This window comes from Eufriesea mexicana, unplaced genomic scaffold, assembly GCF_001483705.2.
Source record: "Eufriesea mexicana isolate 0111107269 unplaced genomic scaffold, ASM148370v2 scaffold812, whole genome shotgun sequence".
Lineage (NCBI taxonomy): Eukaryota > Metazoa > Arthropoda > Insecta > Hymenoptera > Apidae > Eufriesea > Eufriesea mexicana.
In genome coordinates this window covers 1,474,078-1,494,003 of record NW_016909009.1, presented here as the reverse complement: position 1 = coordinate 1,494,003, position 19,926 = coordinate 1,474,078, and the positions used below count along the sequence as shown (strand labels likewise).

The window sequence follows — 19,926 nt, the reverse complement described above, 5'->3', positions numbered from 1 at the left end:
TCTTTCCCTTCTGCGGGTCCGTAAATTGCGAAATTATGACTTCTCCAAAACGCTGTTCAAATTTTTCTTCTTTCTCTGCTAGCTGTAAGCTACTTACTGCTGCTGTAAGAAGCTTAGTTTCGATTTATACCCAGAAGGATTTATATCAACGATAGATCTACGAAATCAGGTAAAATGACTAATTTCAGATGTTCTTTGTGTTATTATTATGAGTCTTTCCGTGGTATCAATTTCTAGGTTACTAAAAAAGCTCGATGATTATTTTAACCTGCAAATGGAGATTCCTAAAAGTCATCACCTAATGGTCTCTGTCTTATAAATAGGACTGACTGAGCTCGACTACCCTTGAATTTAAGTAGAGGTTAACACTAACCTCTCAAAATAATCTTACTGACAAATCCATTAACCTCAAACCTGACGAGTCTACGTAAACCCTCGAACAGCCATACATCTCTCTTTTGCACTCCAATCTTGACATCCAAATCTCTTTTACCGTGTCGACACTCGAAACTTCGCCACTTCTTATAAATATTCATAACAATCCTCGTTGCCACGATAGAATATTTATTACCCCTCGTCACAGACCAAGTAATTCCGATGTGAATTAAATTACCACGTAACCCATCACATTAGTGGAACTACGGAAGCAGCATCCTTTTTCATAAATTTTCCCTTCAAGGTTACAGGGTAGAATACTTTATGAAATATGAAGCTTTTATCCGCGCAAATTCTACCTTCGAAGACAGTTTAGATCGAGAACATCGATGTGAAACTGACAAAGGAATATGTTAGCTTGGACCATTTTTCACGGCGCCGTGTGGGTTTCCCCGGGGGTGCGTTTAATGCATCGAATGTGATTAAAAGGAATATCATCGTGCCAACGTTCTAGCGTGCTAGGTAAGCGAAGGGAAAAGAAAGATATTCATCGTGTTCATTGTTTCGGACAAACTGCTTTCGCATCTACCTCAAGATCCCTAACACATATCACTATTGCTCTTGGTCGCGTGCAGCTATGCGCATTCATTTTCCAGACATTTTCAATCTCAGTATATACGTATCTCAGGGGAAACGAAAGCTGGTGCTGTAAATCGAATCCAGGGAAAAGTAAGCGACACACGCCAATGAAAATATCAACGAAGTCTCAGTGTTCGAATCAATTTATCGCGCGCCATTTTGTACGGCTAGAAGTCAACTGGCTGATCGAACCGCGTCGAGTGGTATAAATCGAAATTTATACCACTTCGAAAATTATTCGCATCGGTTTTACCATCGACGATAATTGCTTTCGATAAACGAGATTTTTAATTCGGTTGGCAGAAACAGGTTGTAGAAAAGTATAGTACCGAGGTACGATGTAACAAAGTCGTGGATTAAAGTGACAACGACACGGAAAGATGTCGCCGTAATTAGGACGTGCGGCGACAGAGTGCGTTGTGTTGTTTCTGGCGTGATGGCGTCTGAAAAGTGTGCTCTTTGCTTTTATCTCTCACGTCATTATCGTATAGTTGTCTTTTATTTTTCGTTTAGATTTTTCAGTTGTTTATGCCTCGGTTCTTCATCAGTTAAATAAAATATTAAAGTTGGAAAGTCAGAGGACAAAAGTGGAATTAAATTTTTGTTATAAAAGAAGAAATTAGAGAGAAGTGTTGTAATTTAACTATCGATTACCAGGCTATACTCTCCTAGCGAAAAATGACTTTAGAATTTGAAAAGATTTCATTCCAGAGAAAATTGCAATTCCCTCTCGTTCGTGCAATCCGATTCATTACAACGCAGTGAAATTTCACGTTTTCGCGATTTAATTTGTCGCGTATTTCGATGAACAAATATTCTAACGTCATTTCTTATTCGCTACGAAAACGTACAACATGCAAGTGCGAATGTTTCACACTGTGGGATGGAAATGATTTTCGAGAGAGCGAATATTTAGAACACGTTAGTGAAACCAGTACTCTTAAATTAAAAGCAATGTGACAGCATATTTCATATTGGTTAAAGAAAAATATTTAATTATAATACAACTTTAAAAAGAAAATAAAAATAATAAAATAATAAATCAATAGTTTTATAAAAGAACCAAGTCACATAATTAATCTTCAATGAATCAATATTTTAAGATATTTAAAGAGCAGTAAAAACACGATTTTACTACGACAAATTTAAAACTGTTCTACTGTAAAAAACCAAATATACGAGTAACCACGTTCCCCGCTATAATTTCAGTAAACCCTGAATTTTGCAAACCCTTTCATCCTGAGAGCTCGATAAATCGTGGATAAACATGATCATCAAACGCTAGAAGTCGTATTTTTACACTTTAAAATATTCCGCGGCAAAAACGTGAGCGAAATTGCTCATCAGCCAATTGAAATCTCTATGACGCGATTTAATATCCCAGATTTCCAATTAGCTGCACCTATACCTATTCGACATTTCGCGGATTCGTTACATTTCCATCGATCAAATACGTTCGCATCGTTTGGTCACGAAATGAAACATTTTTTTAGGAACAATGGTTCCTGAATTGACAAATATCTCACCAATGGGACGAAATTTTCACAAAAATTTCGAACACGAATTTCTGAAAATATGGAAACGTCCCCGTGGCTGGAAAACATTCGTGTTCGAATGTGCGTAAATACTTCAATTAAAGGTTCTCCCGGAGGCAACTGCGTTTAATTAAACTTTCCACTTCCGAAGTTATAGCACGTCGCCGCGGTGTTTTGTTCCATTCAAAATTGCACCTTATTTCACCCAGAAAGCATCATAGAGACCTCTTCTATCTTTCGCGATGCAGCAATTCCTTGGACATTAATTTTCCGCGATAAGTTCATTACAATACGAATGGAAATATTCTATGGAATGTGTTTTCGTACTTTTCAACGAGAAATCGACGGAGAAGTCTGAAACTCTGTGCCATTGTTTCTTTGTTTCCATGTAAAAACTGTAATTTTTATTTTCATTTATTAATTCTATAATCTACATTAATAGGGTAAATAATATTAATAGCAATAAAATCTATTTACGGGAATAAATACCAATTAGTAACAGAACACAGGTGCACGAAGAGAAAAAGAAGAAATAGTTGCATCAGATTATGAATATAAATCAGTGGGTAACACCGTGCTTAATTTCGAAATAGCAATCGAAACTTTCACGTCTGTATTTATAAAATAGCAGTGCATTTCAGAATTTACGATACTTAACGAAACGAATTACAGACTTCTTCGTTCCCGACTTTAATTACCGCCCTAAACGCCATTCAAGTCGCGTTCACGAAACTTTGGGTACAAAATGAAGGAGGAATGCTAATATATGTTCTGAATTTCGCGAGACTTCTCGCCCTTATCAATCAACGACCAGTATAGCATCTCGAAGCCCGAATAATACTTTACAAAGCGTTTCGTGTCAGCTAAAATAGAGGCCTCGAAGAGCGTGACATATCCTGCCAGAAGTATAATTGCCGGTCGCGTACCACGCCAGGACAAGTAGGTACGAGATTTTAAAGCGTAATCTTCACGCGAACTTTAACGAGTTTCATGCACCGATATACGTAATAACTTGCCGATATGAAAGCGTTGATGAAGATCGGGGGTAATCATAGGCTTTGAAAATTTACAATTTTTCACTCGTTATGATTTCAATTTGGGACACTGTAATTGGGGCATTGCAGTGTTCGTTATATTTTTAATTAAAAGTCTTCCGATCTATTTCACGTAACAGTTAAAAGTTTCATCTTTCGTATTGAAAAATTATCTTCTGATTTATCATATTCGAATTTTTTAATTCGAGATTGCGTACTTCGATTTTCCATGTGTGTGCAATACCACTTTAAATACACGCGTTTAACACTTTTCATCTTTCGACCTATCGTATATAAAATTTGCTATATTTTGCATTCAAATTTTCTCGATTTGTTAGATTCGAAATTCGAAATTCTTCTGTTTTCTATATCTCAAATTCGAGATCATTCGACGAAACTTTTTTACTTCGCCATGGCCCAAACTCCAAGTTCTCTCTATGAATACGAAATCTCTGTTCAACACGGAGCTGTCCAACTTTAGGGAATAAAACGCATTATAAGAAACTTGTCGAATCTTTTCTTATCATCCAACTCGTGAGAACGTGACACCATTCTAATTGTGAATGGTTGCTAAGACATAAAGTAATTTCACCGTGGGACGAGAAAACAAGCCAAGCATCACAACTGAATTTCATAATTCGATATAGCTGCTCGATCGATCGATACTTTCAATTTAGATACGCCCCTGGAATAACACTCCATTAATTCTACACAAATAAACCGAATTTGCTTACTAAAAAGCCACTTCGTACGCTGCTATGCAACATTTATGCAGATCTTATCGAATCGCCAAGCAATCAATTTATTCGTGTATCCTTCTAAATGAAAAATAATCGATTACTTCTCAACTATTGGCAAAAGGACCTGAAAAACTTAAAATTACAAACTGAAATTATGTCTACATCGATATCACATTTTATAATATACTTATTCCTTCCATAACCCCTTGAGAATCGAATTATTTTAGAAAAATTATACTTATCAAAAATTCCCGAATCTTTTTTATCTATTTAGCAAACGATCGTAATGTTCAATTAACGTATCATGATCGACATTACAACGAACTTAGTGTATCAAAAAATTCGAATATTCGTGGTTTTATATAAATTTAGCGAATAAAATAGGATCGTGTTAGTAGGGGGTAAAGAAAATTGTACAGGGTTAGTAATAATAAAGAAAGATGTTTAAAACACGAACGTGTATTTTATAATTATATTTTCCAGAGCAACATTAGAAATACACGTCGAGTTTCAACTTAGTCCAATAAATTTTCCCTCTACGAAATTAGGGCGCGTGGTATGCACAACTGTGTATCATATGTCGTGGAACCGGGTATATGAGGCTCTGGTTAATTTCAGTGCCGATTCACGACTATTTAAATACGAGATTTCACGGTAACCCACTCACCCTCAGGTGTTGTTGCAGAAATAATTGCCACGTGTTTCTATTAGCCTTTTTATTAGCTTTTCTGTTAACTTTTCTATTAGACTCTCCTATTAGCACCCCTATTTCATACTTCCTTTACGCTTCGTAATTGAAATTAGGTACCAACTACAAACTAATAGGTGTCTTAGTAAGTTAAAACCGCGTTGATGATATTAGCCCAACTTCTGCCTCGTTTCGCGACACGAGGGAATTTTTATGACTTAGGGAACTTTCAACCGCCGACCAGCAGGGTGAAGAAAGACTCGGGAGATTCTGGATGGAATTCTCGAAGTTCTTAACACACCTTTACGTGAGATGTGGCTCCTTGAGGATGCAAGAAAATAGTTAAAATTTGAACTCTTTAATTATCTTCCGAACTTAATACTTAATACACCGAACTAAGTAATCCAAAGTTATCTTTGATGTGGTTAGAGGATAAAGGCACTATTCACTACTATTAGATCGTTGACTGAATGGTAATCACTGAATTCGTTCTACGTGAGGAAAGCATTGTTCCTGTGAAAATGTTTGTATTACGAATTCGTAAACATTTATTTTTTCGTATCTATTTTGGAGTATTGACGTTCTTGGATTTATATATATCAAGATTTACTTGAGTCGAATCATTGGATTACAAAACTGAAAATCGAGATGAATTAATAAAGAGATGAATAAAAAGTTTACAGATATTTTGATTATCGTAAGTGAGTAACAATTTTCATGATGTATCGGCTGGATATAAAATTATGTTAATGACAGTTCTGTAAATATGGCATCAAAGTCGATTATAGTAGATTGCATGGATACCAAAACAACGCTAAAGCTTTACATTCATGCGAATAAACAAAGCTTTTAACTCTTGATTTGTATCCCTACTGTGCCAACTGATTGATTCGTAATCCACCGGTGTTTTCGAATATCAAAGAAATTCTTCACACGGATAAGCTTCAAAGCAACTAGACGACAGTTGTTCCTGCAGATCAAAAGGAAAATCGTGCTTCAATCTACCCTTTAAACATCGAATGTCATTCATCTTAGTGAATTTAACCAAAGTTTAAATCCTACTGTCAGCTTCTCTCTCTCTATCTACGTTTCGAAACATGTTTCCTAGAAACGCAACGATATTTCGCGAATTTCTTTCATTTCTCTCGTCCATGAAATAGCAAGTACAAAGATAGAGACCTCGCTCAAAGCGAGAAAGGACCTAACGCTGAGCTAACTCTAGTGTACATAACTCAATATGTACGAACGTTGCATGCACTTTTATATAAGTCTTTCTTACATTATCTCATAAAATTTCTTATACTTAATATTATTTATTTACTTCTGTACCACGAAATGACACGATAGTTCAGTACTCATCATAGTCTACGAAAAATTTGTTCAACCGGGGCTCTTTACACCGAAAACGAAAATTTTTGTGACAATTCCATCCAAAAAGATACCTCGCAGTACAAATAAACAGGCATCTCTGAGAAATTCATGGGATAGAAGAAGAAAGACTATCAATTCGATCATGTCTTCTCCCTATCCACGCGTGGATCACATGCATCTGCTTTCCCCTATCGATTTATTCCGTTCAATCGACTGTGGAACATGTCCCTATCAATTTTCGTAACCTCCCTTTTCTCGTTTTGTTAATCCCATAAAAGCATACGATGTAAAAGCCATCGGAATTGTGTGTGTTCACTTACCATCCGATAACCAATGCCCACTCCGCGTTAACAACGGTTGACGTATCAGCCGATTTGCTCGCAAAAGAACAAACAGGACCACACCGTATAACGCGAATCGCACGTTATCTTCGTGTTCATTTTGGATTCGCTCCTTTCACCAAGACGAGACCAATCGTACGAACCTGCCATCCCCTTCCAAGATCCCGAGGATTGGCCTCCAAAAGCATTCGAAAGCTCAAATAAACAATTCCATCAGAATCGCGCGCGAGATATTGGCCAACATAAGTCCATGAGCCTGTCCCGAAGCTTCGAACGGTTTATTTCTATTTCAAGCCTGTGAAAGACGCGTTAGATGACCTAGTGGAATTTCTCGAAAGCAAATAAAGGAAGCGCCCATGGTCTGTCGACGGTTATCACTGTCCCTGGCCGGCTACCTTTTGTCTCCCTTTTCACAGGGATTCACTCTGTACGCAGACACTGGCACGATTCTTTCGCATGGTCAAGAGTTCCTCAGAGGGAAAAACGGCCAAAGGGAAGGGATTTTCTGGGGGCTTCGTCCTGATTCGATAGCACGCGACCGCACGTACAACAATCCTATCGAAACCAGGCTATCGATTAAGCGTGTATCGTACAGTGAGGAAAATCGAGGGCTTTCGGTAACCAAATTCCTCTAGCACCGAAGTTTATGAGCTTCGTGCATCAACGTTACTCGAATTCTTCTCGTGTTTCGTTTCACCGGGATGAATATCTCGTGTTCGATGATACAGTAGATGACACGGCGGTCAAGTTTGAGGCTGTGCCAGGGAACTGACAGTGAGCCGAGGTAACTTGGGTACGTAGCTCGGTTTGGATCGCTGAGAGAATACCTTAAAGCTCGCTTTAGCCTCTGTTCTTTTTATTGCTGGAATTCCTAGGTTTCGTGTTTTCGTAGTATTTTCTTTTTACCACTGGAATCCTTTTTGGTACCTCTAAACTGTTCTTTATTACCGCGATCTCTCTTTTTGATGTCTTTGCAATGTTTCTTCTTATTGCTGCATTTTCTTTTTTGTTTTTTCCTTTGTTTGCATTCTCTGTATTTCTAAGACTCGTTTTTAATAGCATTTGCATTGTTTTCAATTATTGAAATCCCTGGTTTAATGTTTTCCATGTGTTTCCTTCCCATGATTAAAACACACTTTTGATATACCTTTGATATCGTTTTCCTTTTAGCCTTTAGTTGGGTTCCCTATTGTAGAAGAATTCATTTATAGTATTTGCACGTCATTCAATAGGTTTGGTATATCGCATTTGTGTCTTTAGTAACCTAAGTAACCTAACCGAGCCAGTTTTATTGCTTCAGAGATCAACGTCAAAAGTTAATAGTTCGCACACGTTTTGATCTACATAATATCAATTCCATTTTCGTAAGTTTCGGGTCGGTTAGGATAGGACAAGGTTGCTGTGATTTATGCCTGAATTATGCAAATCGAATCAAAAATAACCTGCCTAAACGTAATACGAGCACAAAATCATTTCACACCTATTTTACGTGGCCTCAAAAGCGATTTATGTATTTCAGTATCACGGCTACAGTCTCTGTTATTTCCAAGTAGAACGTATTATTTCGAACCCTATTATTTCTAAACTTTTAAGCTCTACGTCCTAAATTCTTATTATTTCTCCCATTAATTCAAGACACGTAAGGTATTAAAATTTCTGATTCCATTAACTCGGTGAACCAGCAACAAATACCTTCTTGCTTCATTACCAACGCCAGTTTCTCTTCTCTCCATCTTCTCTCCAGTTCATTACTTACCAATTCCCGCAAGTAATCAAAGGTATTTTACTTCAAATGCAATGTTTCATAACCATTTGCAAAACGCGTGCAAATGCACCGATAATCATGAAAGCAGTCTAAGTCAAAAATGTAAAAGAATCAAATTTTTCCACCAGTTTATTATATACATATTTCATGCGCCGTAATCTTTAATTCTCATTTGCAAATGGTTAAATCTATCACAATCGCTTATCACATCGATAACGAAAAATTCGAGAAATGCTATTTTTTAACAGATTAAGTCACCATCATAATTTCTCATCTTTCTCAATTCCACTCGTCAAAAGGTCCTGATCCCACTCATCCTCCAAATAATTTATCGGATATCCAGACGGCTTAATCCGTTAATCGAACCGATTAATCAAAGAAACGTTGACTGACCATATGGAATTGCAAGTCGTATATGGACCTGCCTAATAAATTATTCGTATCAAGAGACGTCGGGTTGGAAACTTTGAGATCGGATCGATTGATGCAAACTGCGTTTATTTTGACCGCAGAAGTACGCCTGCCACGAACGAAGACGATGCTGGTGCAGGTCAACGAAGATCACCCAATAATGCTCTCAACGTTGCTATTAACCATGGGGAGTAGCTGTGTACTCTCATGACGCACATAGAGGTTGCAACCATGCATGCATTCCACGGAATATCTCTATGGCACACTAGAACCACGAATCTCTAAGACTACACTGGCACACTTTTATCAGTGAAGTGCACGCTCTCTCGTGGTTACGCCGAGATGCAACGTATGCAGCTTAGGATCGTTTCATTCTTTCCTGCCTTCAGCGTATATTAAGTTTGTAAAAATTTCATCTTCCAACGAGAACTTTCCCCAAGTAATTTTGAATACACGACGGTAAATTTCGCGTGTTATCTTGGTATAAATATCAGCGAAATGGGTAATTGAATTCCGGGAAGGAGGGTAACTGGTCCATGATACTGGGTTGAAAAAGTTATAAGAGTAAAGTTATTTTTATCCACACAGCTTGGACGAAATTGACTTCGCTATTAATCTCGAATTTATGATATTTTTTTCTATAAAAGCAACCTCAATACTGATCGTATAACTACCAGGAAGATCTTGTGTCATGTCGAAAGATTTTTGTAAAAAAAAGGGATATATACGAATATCGAGTGTGACATAAAATTTGAAAGTTTTAGAAATTTATTAGTTTACAGATATCTTATACACTCTACGTCTGTGGACTATTTATGCCTTTGGCATAAATTTTTCGTAGCTAATTTGGTACTTTGAGGACTAGCAACGAGGAGCTTGGAAGGAAACTCGACGTTAAATTTGAGCCTTTGATTAAGAACTTCGTGATATTTGCACCGTAACCTCGTCGAGAAGAAACATACAAGAGGTAATTAAAACAGCGAAAACAAATAGAATTTTAGAATTCGACGACCTAACTTTGTCGCGGGCCGAGATTTAACTGGTATCTAATTAGGATCTAACGAAGACTGAACCAGAGGTTAACCATGATTCGACCAAACACTATAGTTGAGAGGCAATCGAGATTTAATTGAAGCCTAACCAAGGAGCAATCAACGTCGAACAAACTGCCACAGTTATCGGGCTAAAAATCGACTTTCACGCAACTTTGCTCGTGTTTGAAAGTTAAAAAAGCATCGAAAATCTGAAGAAGAGGAGAGAGTTATATTGGAAAAACGAATTATGCTATTTGAATAATAGAATAAAAGTGAGTCGAAGCCTCAAAGGGATTCGTAAAGGCTGTATGATTTAAATTCGACACGGCTGATCATCGATAGCTTGTTCTACTTATTACGAAACGAAATTCTAAAGAAGTCGCGAATAAATATTTCTTCGGGGTTTCGTATATTATTCTTTTCTTAGAGGATTATTCTCGAGAATGGTAAAGTCATTTAACTCTGACTACGTACTACCTTACGTAATATCCTATTCTTAGATATTTTTAAATAGACGAAAAAAGGGTAGAAACGGAAGCTGAAGCATAGTGATAAGAAGCCACATGCAACAAACTTCCGATCTACGAACGACATAGAATTAACTCTTGTCTATGATCTGAATAACCCATTTTGAACCCACTGAACCCTAACGAGAAGGTAGCATAAGACCATAAGCTCTTTACCAACTTTAGCTACTTCGCGAATAGGTGATAGAAGGATGAATAAATATTGTTATACGTAATTTAACCAACTTTCCATTTCGATGAGTTATACCTGTTTTAACGAATAGAAACTTCGTTTTCCGTTTCTTCCATCGAAAATGAAATTCTTCCACCTCTTCCTCGATAAACAACTCAGATAGAAGTTAAAAGTATCGTTTTTAAAATATGGATCCTCGAAAAAGAACTTGGTTCCCATTTCATCTCTGAAAACAAATTTGTCTTGTCCTTCGAGCTCTTTAGAGAACATCTCGATGCCTTTGAGCACAAGCAACCGGAACGAATCGTGAAAACGAAGCTTCCATCCTGAGATCTAGCATAATACTACTAAATTATTGCCAAACACATGCCATAAGTTTGCTATGAATGCTTATTATTACTTGTCGAGATATTTACGATGTTCGTCTCGTACTATCACCGAGCTACATTTCTTGAGAAATCCTCGTCTACATCATCTTCAACCTTGAATATCTTAAAGTACGTTCAATAATGGATCCAGGTGCCTATTTTGGAAGAAGGAAATATGTTAAGGTACATATATGTCCTCTTCATAAACTATTTAAAATTTGCTTTCCATTTATATTTCTCTATTTCTATTTGATGCTATAGCTGAAATAATTAAATACATTTTCCCCATCTTTTTCGTTTATATCATTTTAATAAAATCAATTCCAAGCTTTAGTCCTCGAGTCGCGTGTTTGACATCACGGATTGGGACCATCCTTTAATCTCTAACGAGAAACGAGGAACCGGATTAGTAAAGTTACATAAATCTGTTGGGCGAGGGATAACGATTTGGCTGTGCAAACTGCGAACGAGATAAGAAAATTTGAACGCAATGCAATATTCAGGGGCGAAGGAATGACGTGCAATTGTTCTAGTCGAGGAAAGAGAGAAAAGCAGGAAATGTTTAAGGTAGAGAAATTTTCACGAATCTGAATATTTAATCGCGGTGGTTCCTTGAATTTTCCATGTGCCATGAAACTGTACGTCAGACACAAGGAAGCAACGTCATGTCACGAAACTTTCCTCGTTACTTTTTCTCCGGTTGTTAGTCCCAATGTTTATCCCCAAGCCCCCAAAGGTACCGTATTTCACGCAACGATAACGCTATCGTTCCTATCGAGATTCGCGCTTTTCGTGTACCGTTTGAACGTCTAGCGCACAAATGCGTACTGGAAATGGATTTTTCAATGGATCGGAACTTTCATCCCCCATGACTACGAAACGAGGGTACAGCGATTGGAAACTAGCGTAGGTGTTCTTCGATCTCCCTAATCACGAGGAATTTTCGTTTTGTTTGTCACACATCATATAATTTTACGTGACACCATGAACAATACGAATTTATAATTCGCGCCATCATCTAGCAGATAATTTGTAAAGATACAAAATGGGAATTAAAGTTAGAAATTTCTAATTTCTCGTCTTGTAACGTCATAAAGTCATAAAGAAAAAGACGAAATTCCAATTCTTCCTACAATTATAAGCTCTTTTTCCGATATTTAATTATATCCATGACTATAAAAATGATATATATAAAAGAATATGAAAATATTACATATATTGCACATTTTGAAACGAGAAAGTTAAAGTGTTTTTTAACTAGAAGAATACCGAGTTTAAGCCATGTTTAGAATTATCTCTTATTCTAATACTCCAGTATTCCCCTAATGTTGGTGCATATAGTCACTATTCGAGCGATTGTTTAATTATTCTCGGCAGTTAAATTACCGTCAGTCGTGGTCTAGATCCAAACGGAATTGCAGAGCACACCGTTCGAGAGTTTCAATCTCTCCAAGCAGCAGAGGATTGATCGTTTGACAAGTTTATCGAGTTAAGATATCGCTGTAGCTAACCCCTAAACTAACTGCATCGTGAAGCATCATGTGAAAATTCAACGATGCACGAATCCCTTTAAATGCACGATGTTGATAAATAAATAATTACATGTGTCCTAATCAAATACTCAAACGTTATAAAGCCGTACAAAATCTCGAAAAAACGAAAGCGCCACCAGCACTGAAACTACCGATGCGCGCGCTATTTAAATTTTCATGCGTCACACGATTCGTATAATCGTAAGAAGAAAGCGAACAAATAAACGATCGTTCGATTTTTATCGATCCAAAGATCGCAAACAGTTCGACGAAGGGAACGAGAATTTAAGAGATATTCTAGATTAGTTACATTGCTTTAATTATCAATTTCATGATTTATCAAATTATTTCCATTCTTTCTTTTTAATACTTGACGATCTTGTTTATTTATTGCTTTCTTCTCGCTTCTTTTCTTTTGCTTTGTGTATTTTCCAAGAGAAAACTTAATTCCGGTAGAACGTACGACGAATACCTAGTATACTACGGAATTGTATCACATGGAAGTGCGGAATCTTGTCGCCCGACGAGAGTACATTAAATATTAAATCGTGCTTCTCGCTATTTTTAGGAACAAAAAAGGCGAATTTATAATTATGCGTGTTACAATATGCTTTACCGAGTATATTTCATCATCTCAATTCTACCTTCTCGAGATTATTTCAAAATTAGACGTAACAAAGCATTATTTTCAAAAATCTTCCGTTCCTAATGCCTTTTCTCTTAAAAGAAAAAGAAGATTTCAGAGCCGAATAGATATTTTATCGCATAAAACATTGTCGTACACTGAACAATTGCATCGATAACAATTTTTGTCACGTTCGTTTGCTTGAATTTTTTACCAATTGCAATACGAATCGGTCGTGTTGTTTCTTACAGAAATATTATCGATAAATATAATTGAACGTTGAATAACGTACAAAGCGATCATGACAAGCGACATTCGACTAGAATAGATTTCGTTGTTCTGAAGTATTCCCGGCTTAGCAATCGGAAAGCTTCATTGATGAAGAAGTTCGAAATGCTTATCGACTAAGGAACAATGAAGTCACACGAAATGTCAGACGAATGTATCACTACGAAAAAATATTCTTATTCCCCCATTTTCAGTGTAAAAGACAAGATTTCAAAATGACGAATAACTTTCGAATTATTAGTAAACAATAATAAAATCTAACCTAACATTTACTATTGTTAGCTCAAACAAAATAATAATAAAAGAAAAATATAAAAAGTTGTCTGTAACCGAAAAGCACATTTCTTGGTAAGCTTCAAGTTTCGATCATAATTTATGCTCGATTATATTTAATTAAAACTGTGCAATAATATGTATGAAAATCATTTCAGAGAAACATATATCATAATACGAGAGGGAAAAGACAATATACATGTCCTTAACCTAATACACCTAACCCAAACCGTTTGTAAATCAAGCCCTTTTTATAACCTATGAAAATAAAAAAGAATCTAAAATATAACAATCCTATCCACTCAGATGACTTTACCAAAATTTAATTGTGAGTGACATCTCAAACGCAACTGTTGCTTCTTCCAATACAAATATAATAATCATACATCTAACAGAAATAATTAGAATCGATTAAAAGCTATTTTTATTCTATAAAAATCGCATTTTAATATTGTCCTCTTTAAAGAATAAAAGCTTAAAAAGAATCGTAAAGAGTTTCCTTAAATCGAAAGGATTGAAGTAATATCGAATTCGACCATTTTGTTACGGAACATCGTAACATTCGAACATATGACACTTCGTAGCAATTATAATAATAATTTAATATTAAGAACATAGAGGTCGTTAGAAGAATATACATACCTAAATGGCGTCGAAATTAAAGTTCATACACCCGACGATATTCACATGTCGATGAAAATCTTGAATTGCTTCGTAGCAATATCCTTCTTATGCTTAAATTACCATAACACTACAATACAGCTTCAATGGAAAGATTGGTTAACGAACGCCGTTACATTTAAAATGAGAAACAGAATGTCTTCAAACCGACTGTTTAACCACAAATTATTTATCGGCGTTACCAAATACATGTGTATAAAATAAATTTAAAGAAATGGACTCTACGAGCTATCATTCTGTCACACAAGGTTTGTATCGCTATTTCATAATGGAATCAAAGGATGAACACATAAACACCAGAACCGAGAAACTTTTCCGAACAAGAACTTTAAAAACTGCGAATCACGCGGCCGCGCAGCGGTAACTGAACACTTCGAGTGATAGAAACGTGACTCGAAGTGCGCGCGCAACTACTACCGGCGTGGCGGCGCTAGCGCTGTTTCAACCCTTACCGCGCATACTCTGAAATTTAATTAGATTCAAAATGCCGCCAAAAATATCTGGTTAATCAATTTTAATAAATCTTTCGAAAAACTAACCTACATCGAATTAAAATTTCTTGTAGATAAATGATAACTGAATAATTGCATTACCTTCATTACATTTACTGCAGGAATTGATATTTGTATTATTTAAATCAATCATTGTTTTATTCACTTAAGTCATATTTATTGATCAGTTACAAATATTGTATGAGATAATAAGAAAATTTGATGTGAAATTACATAAATAACGATCGAACAAAAAGACAGTTCAGTCATAACTTTAAATTTATAAAACGTGTAGCTTGCCAAGGATATTCATGCTAAATAATAGGTCGCACATTTAAGTTTCTTTATGCGTAATCGTTTTTAAATTGTAATTGAGAAGTATCGTGTTTTCGAGTTGCATAAATCCTTTTAACTGGTTCCATACAAGCACACGAACTCAAAGGTAGCAATTTAACTGCATAAACTTATTGTCAAGTCATTGTCGTTGCTATAAAATCTGCCTCATTTGTCGTTACAAGATCACACAAGGCGTGCTACCAATAGTCACACGTACAATGACAATCTTTTTCTACGGCTGTATAATGAATCCATGTAAGTTTCCGCACAAGAGAAATGCGATTAACTTTTAGGCTAAGCAGGAACAACGTACTCTTTATTGGATACACGATTCGATTGTTCGCATGGTAACATTGTTACCTACAAATAGGGCAGATTGAGTTTATATACTACGATTAGATCGTTTTGTAGGTACAAGAATGTAGTAAGGATTGCTGCAAAAATGAAAGTATACCTATGACTCATTACCTACCAATGTTTTGAATCTTAAATAAACAAAATTAAATACAATATAAAAATTTATCCTCGTTAATTTATTTTTATATATATAAGATAGAATATTAAAAAGGAAGAGAAACCAAGAAATCATATAGTACAAAGTGAACAAGAAAATGGAGATACAGAATATGAAAGAACTTTCATAAGCATATCGTTAGTTTATTAACAATGTTACACGCACAATCATACATAAAACAACCTTGATTATAGATATTGTATGCTGCTCGTTTATAGAAACGAGCTTCGCTATATTGTTTTAAGTCGTTATCTGTATGCCATGTCCGTGTTATGTGCCGGTACGTGTGTCGATTACACAAAACCGGCAATATTACTTTACAAACCGAGGATGATTAAATCTACAAAAAGAAAAAAAAAAGAAAAGAAAAAAAAACGGAAGAAAGGAAAGAAAAGAAAAGACAAAGATAAATGATCGAGTGAAAGGCAGCAGAAAGAATCAGAAGATAATCATAAAATAGAAAAGAGAACAAAAAAAGTTCCTAACAGCGTCCCCCTCCACATATAAAAATTACAAATTTCGTCCAGACGCGCTGAACCTTTAATATTGTACATCTTATAAAAGTGTTTTCTTTTTTTTTTACATCAAGGAACAAATGAATATCTACATTTCCTCTGTATCATCGGAATTTACATGGTATTTTTTTACTATCCAGTAGACGATTCTGCGCTAAAAGTTCAAAGATGTTCAGAAAAGAAAAAAAAGAAATTGACAAATATCGTCTACGCAACGGCATTAAAGTTTTAATGCTTTTTTTTTATCGTAGATAAATATTGCTTTTTTCTTCTAAGGCTTTTCTGTCTCTTTCTCTCTCATTCGTTTCCGCTCATTTAAAAAATTGGTGGTACTGGGAATATTAAGGAAAACGGTGATTAGCATTTGTTTTTATCTTTTGTACAATTATATTTCGATATCGCACGAGTATGTGTGTGTATGTGTATGTGTGTGTGTGTATGTATGTATATCGGGGAAGACGGATAAAAAACTGCGGACATAATACAGATAGATCCTTCAAATCTTTCCAAAAATGTTCTTCCCTAACTACAGACACTTCTGTCCCGTTTTCATTCCTTTTTCTTCGTATTATTTTTTAAAACTATTACAAAATGTGACAACGTTGAAACGATAAAATCATAAGTAAATTATGTAGTCTTTTCGTATTTGCCTTAATTTCATTTTATTTTTTACTTAATACACGAGACTCAACAGATCCCGTTGAAAAATGCTAATAAACGTACTTTTTCTTTTTCACTTTTTTCATCCATCGTTTTCAAAAGTCGCTCAAAATCATTTTCTTCTTTTGCACAACTAAGAAGACCGCTTCCGTGGTGAAGGATACGAACGAGAAAAGAGGAACGAACTACACATATAGCATATGCATATTATGATTGACGACAAAAAGAAAAAGTAATATTACACTCATTACTATATTTTCGTGGATCGAACCAAAAGCTTCTCGTCTCCTTTTCTCGTTCCTAGGTTGGTCCACGAAGAAGTGCTTTCCCGTAGTCGAAGAAGGTGGGAAGTCTATTTTTCTCTCTCTATTATAATATTTTGTCTCATTATGCATCACAATATTTCTTTCAGTATGCTTTTGGTTCGCCATTTGATAGCCAGATCACTCGTTAATTTTTTTTCGTTCGAAATTATCGTTCCTTCCCCTTAAATGATAAATTATCAATAGTATCGGAATACGATAAATCGACACTTCTTTTTCACCTTTTTCTTTTTTTTCTTTTTTCTTTTTTTTTGAAACAATTAATCGAAGCGATTAATTTCCTAAGTAAGCTAATCGTATCGATTAATGATTTTGATCGATGGATCGACTCGATCTTAAACGCTCTCGGGGATTCTCCTGATATTCGCAGTACGAAAAGCTAAAGCGAAATTGAGAAAGATCGACGAGGCGTTCCGATTACAATCATACTTTTATTTTATTTTAAGGATGCATATACGACTGTAAAATTCGAAGAATCTTGCTGTATCCTTTTTTCTGATAAATCAAATTTATTATGTAATACTACATACAAAACAACTTCTTACCGAAAGGAAAGTAAACAGCAAATTACAAGAAAACATGATCTTGCAAAATCTACAACAATAACAATGATAATAAAAAAATAATAACAAAAAAGAAAATGATTTGAAAAATATTCCAAAAATAAACTTCACTCTGAAACAGGATGAACACCAAGAAGATCGTATCGTCGTCAAATTTTTTCTCATAAACGAAAACATTAAATTGTTCATTAAAGAAACAAGTTGATTCCCCGGATAAATGTTTGACAGACCATTTTCTTCTAATTTTACATCACACGTTGATATGTTCCCTTAGAAATTTGCGAGTTTCAACAACTTTTCGTCGCGTTCTGAACGACGAGACGCCGTCTGGTATCGTATCCGTTTTGCCATCTGAATTTAGAATTCGCAGTGAATTCATCTCGATTGGCACAAAAAGTTGCTTACAGGTGGAGAACATACGTAAAAATAGTTGAACTCTCAACATGCAAAGAAATACTTTGCAATTCGAAAAAAAAAAAAAAAAAAGAAAATAGATAAATAAAAAGAATATCCCATGAAAAACTGGAATCGAACTTCGAAACAAAAAATACAGTAAATTTGCTACTTCTATAAATCCTAAGAAAATAAATATAAGTATACGAAAAATTATCATCACCCGTAGTAGCAATTAAGCGTTTCGTATCGTCATCGTAAATAACTATTATTCACTCAAAAAGAATTTAGTTGGTTTCAGCAATTACGATTTACAAATCGAATCACTATGTTCTATCTTTCTACAATGCTTATCTCACTTCTCTCTCTTCTTTTTATCGTTTTTGTATCCTTAAAGAAATAACTGATTGCGGTATCAACCCAGCAATGTATTTCCGTTTACACATTCCGCATACACATTCTATACTTTGCATGAAAGTAATGCCTATTTTCCAAATGTATGAAATATGCTCCGACAAGGAAATCATGTCGCGACTCTTGAGACATCACCTTAGGGTAGTTTGATTTATATTCTTTATCTCCTCCGAATACTCGTATCGAGGCACAATCTCATTTCGCTCACTCACTCGCTTTCTCTACTTATCTCTCTCGTTCTCTCTTCCATTCAATTCTACGCATATCTGTGATACCCTGATCTGCAATACAATTTACCCTTACAGAAAATTAACTTTTTGTACTATCGATATAAGTTAAATGCGAGACAAGGTATCGCAGTTACACGCGAGTATCCATCGACTTATTATTACATTGCTATATCGAGTCAACAATTAATGCAGTATGCATACACCATTTCATACGTGAAATTTTTATACGGAAAATTTCACATTTTATTTGCATTTTACTTTCACTTCCGATTCCACTGGAATACTCGATATTTAGAGAATCACTACTATTACTATTACTGCTACTATTGCTACAATTACTACTGATAGTAGTAGTAATAATAATAATAATAATGATAATAATAATAATAATAATAGTAATAATAATAATAATAACAATAATAATAATAATAATAACAACAATAATAATAATAATAATAATAATGAAGACGACGAAGATGGTGATGTTGATGACAATGATGATGACCGTAATAATAATGATGATGATAATCAACGTTATCATGTGGTTGACGATAATGTATAACAATTTCGAATAATACAAATGTCACAAAAAAGACAGGAAAAATCTTGAAGTATATATCACTAGCAATAGAAATAAAATAACTTTGAAAGCAAGAAACAGTAACAATAGTGCAAATAATCCTTTCCGTCACAAGCATTACTATGAATAGCTTTTCAAATTATATTAAGAGGATGTACCTAACTATCTATATTATACAACAGATAATATTAAAAACAGTGCAGTAGTCAGAAAAATCTTACTGCAATAAAAGAACATGTGACTTGGTAGTAGTTGCGGTGGCGATAGTGGTAGCGACAGTAATAGTAGTGGTGGTAGTAGTAATAGAAAGAGTAGTAACAATAGCAGTAGCAGTAACAGTAGTAGTAGCAGTAGTAATAGCAGTAGTAATAGCAGTAGTAGTAGGAATAGTAGTAATAGTAATAATAATAATGATGATGGTGATAATATTAGTAGTAGCAGTAGTAGTAGTAATGATGATGATGATGATGATGATGATGATGATGGTGGTGGTGGTGGTGGTGGTGGT

General features: G+C 35.2%; 1 long non-coding RNA gene across 1 annotated transcript in view; it reads right to left on the bottom strand.

Annotated features, from left to right (window-relative positions):
• Positions 1-14,544, bottom strand: part of LOC108547030 (uncharacterized) — a 53,895-nt gene extending 39,351 nt beyond the window's left edge. Inside the window, exon 1 of the long non-coding RNA XR_001890168.1 lies at positions 14,361-14,544. This is a non-coding gene — a long non-coding RNA (uncharacterized LOC108547030). The remainder of the gene's footprint in view (positions 1-14,360) is intronic.
• Between the last annotated feature and the right edge of the window lie 5,382 nt (positions 14,545-19,926).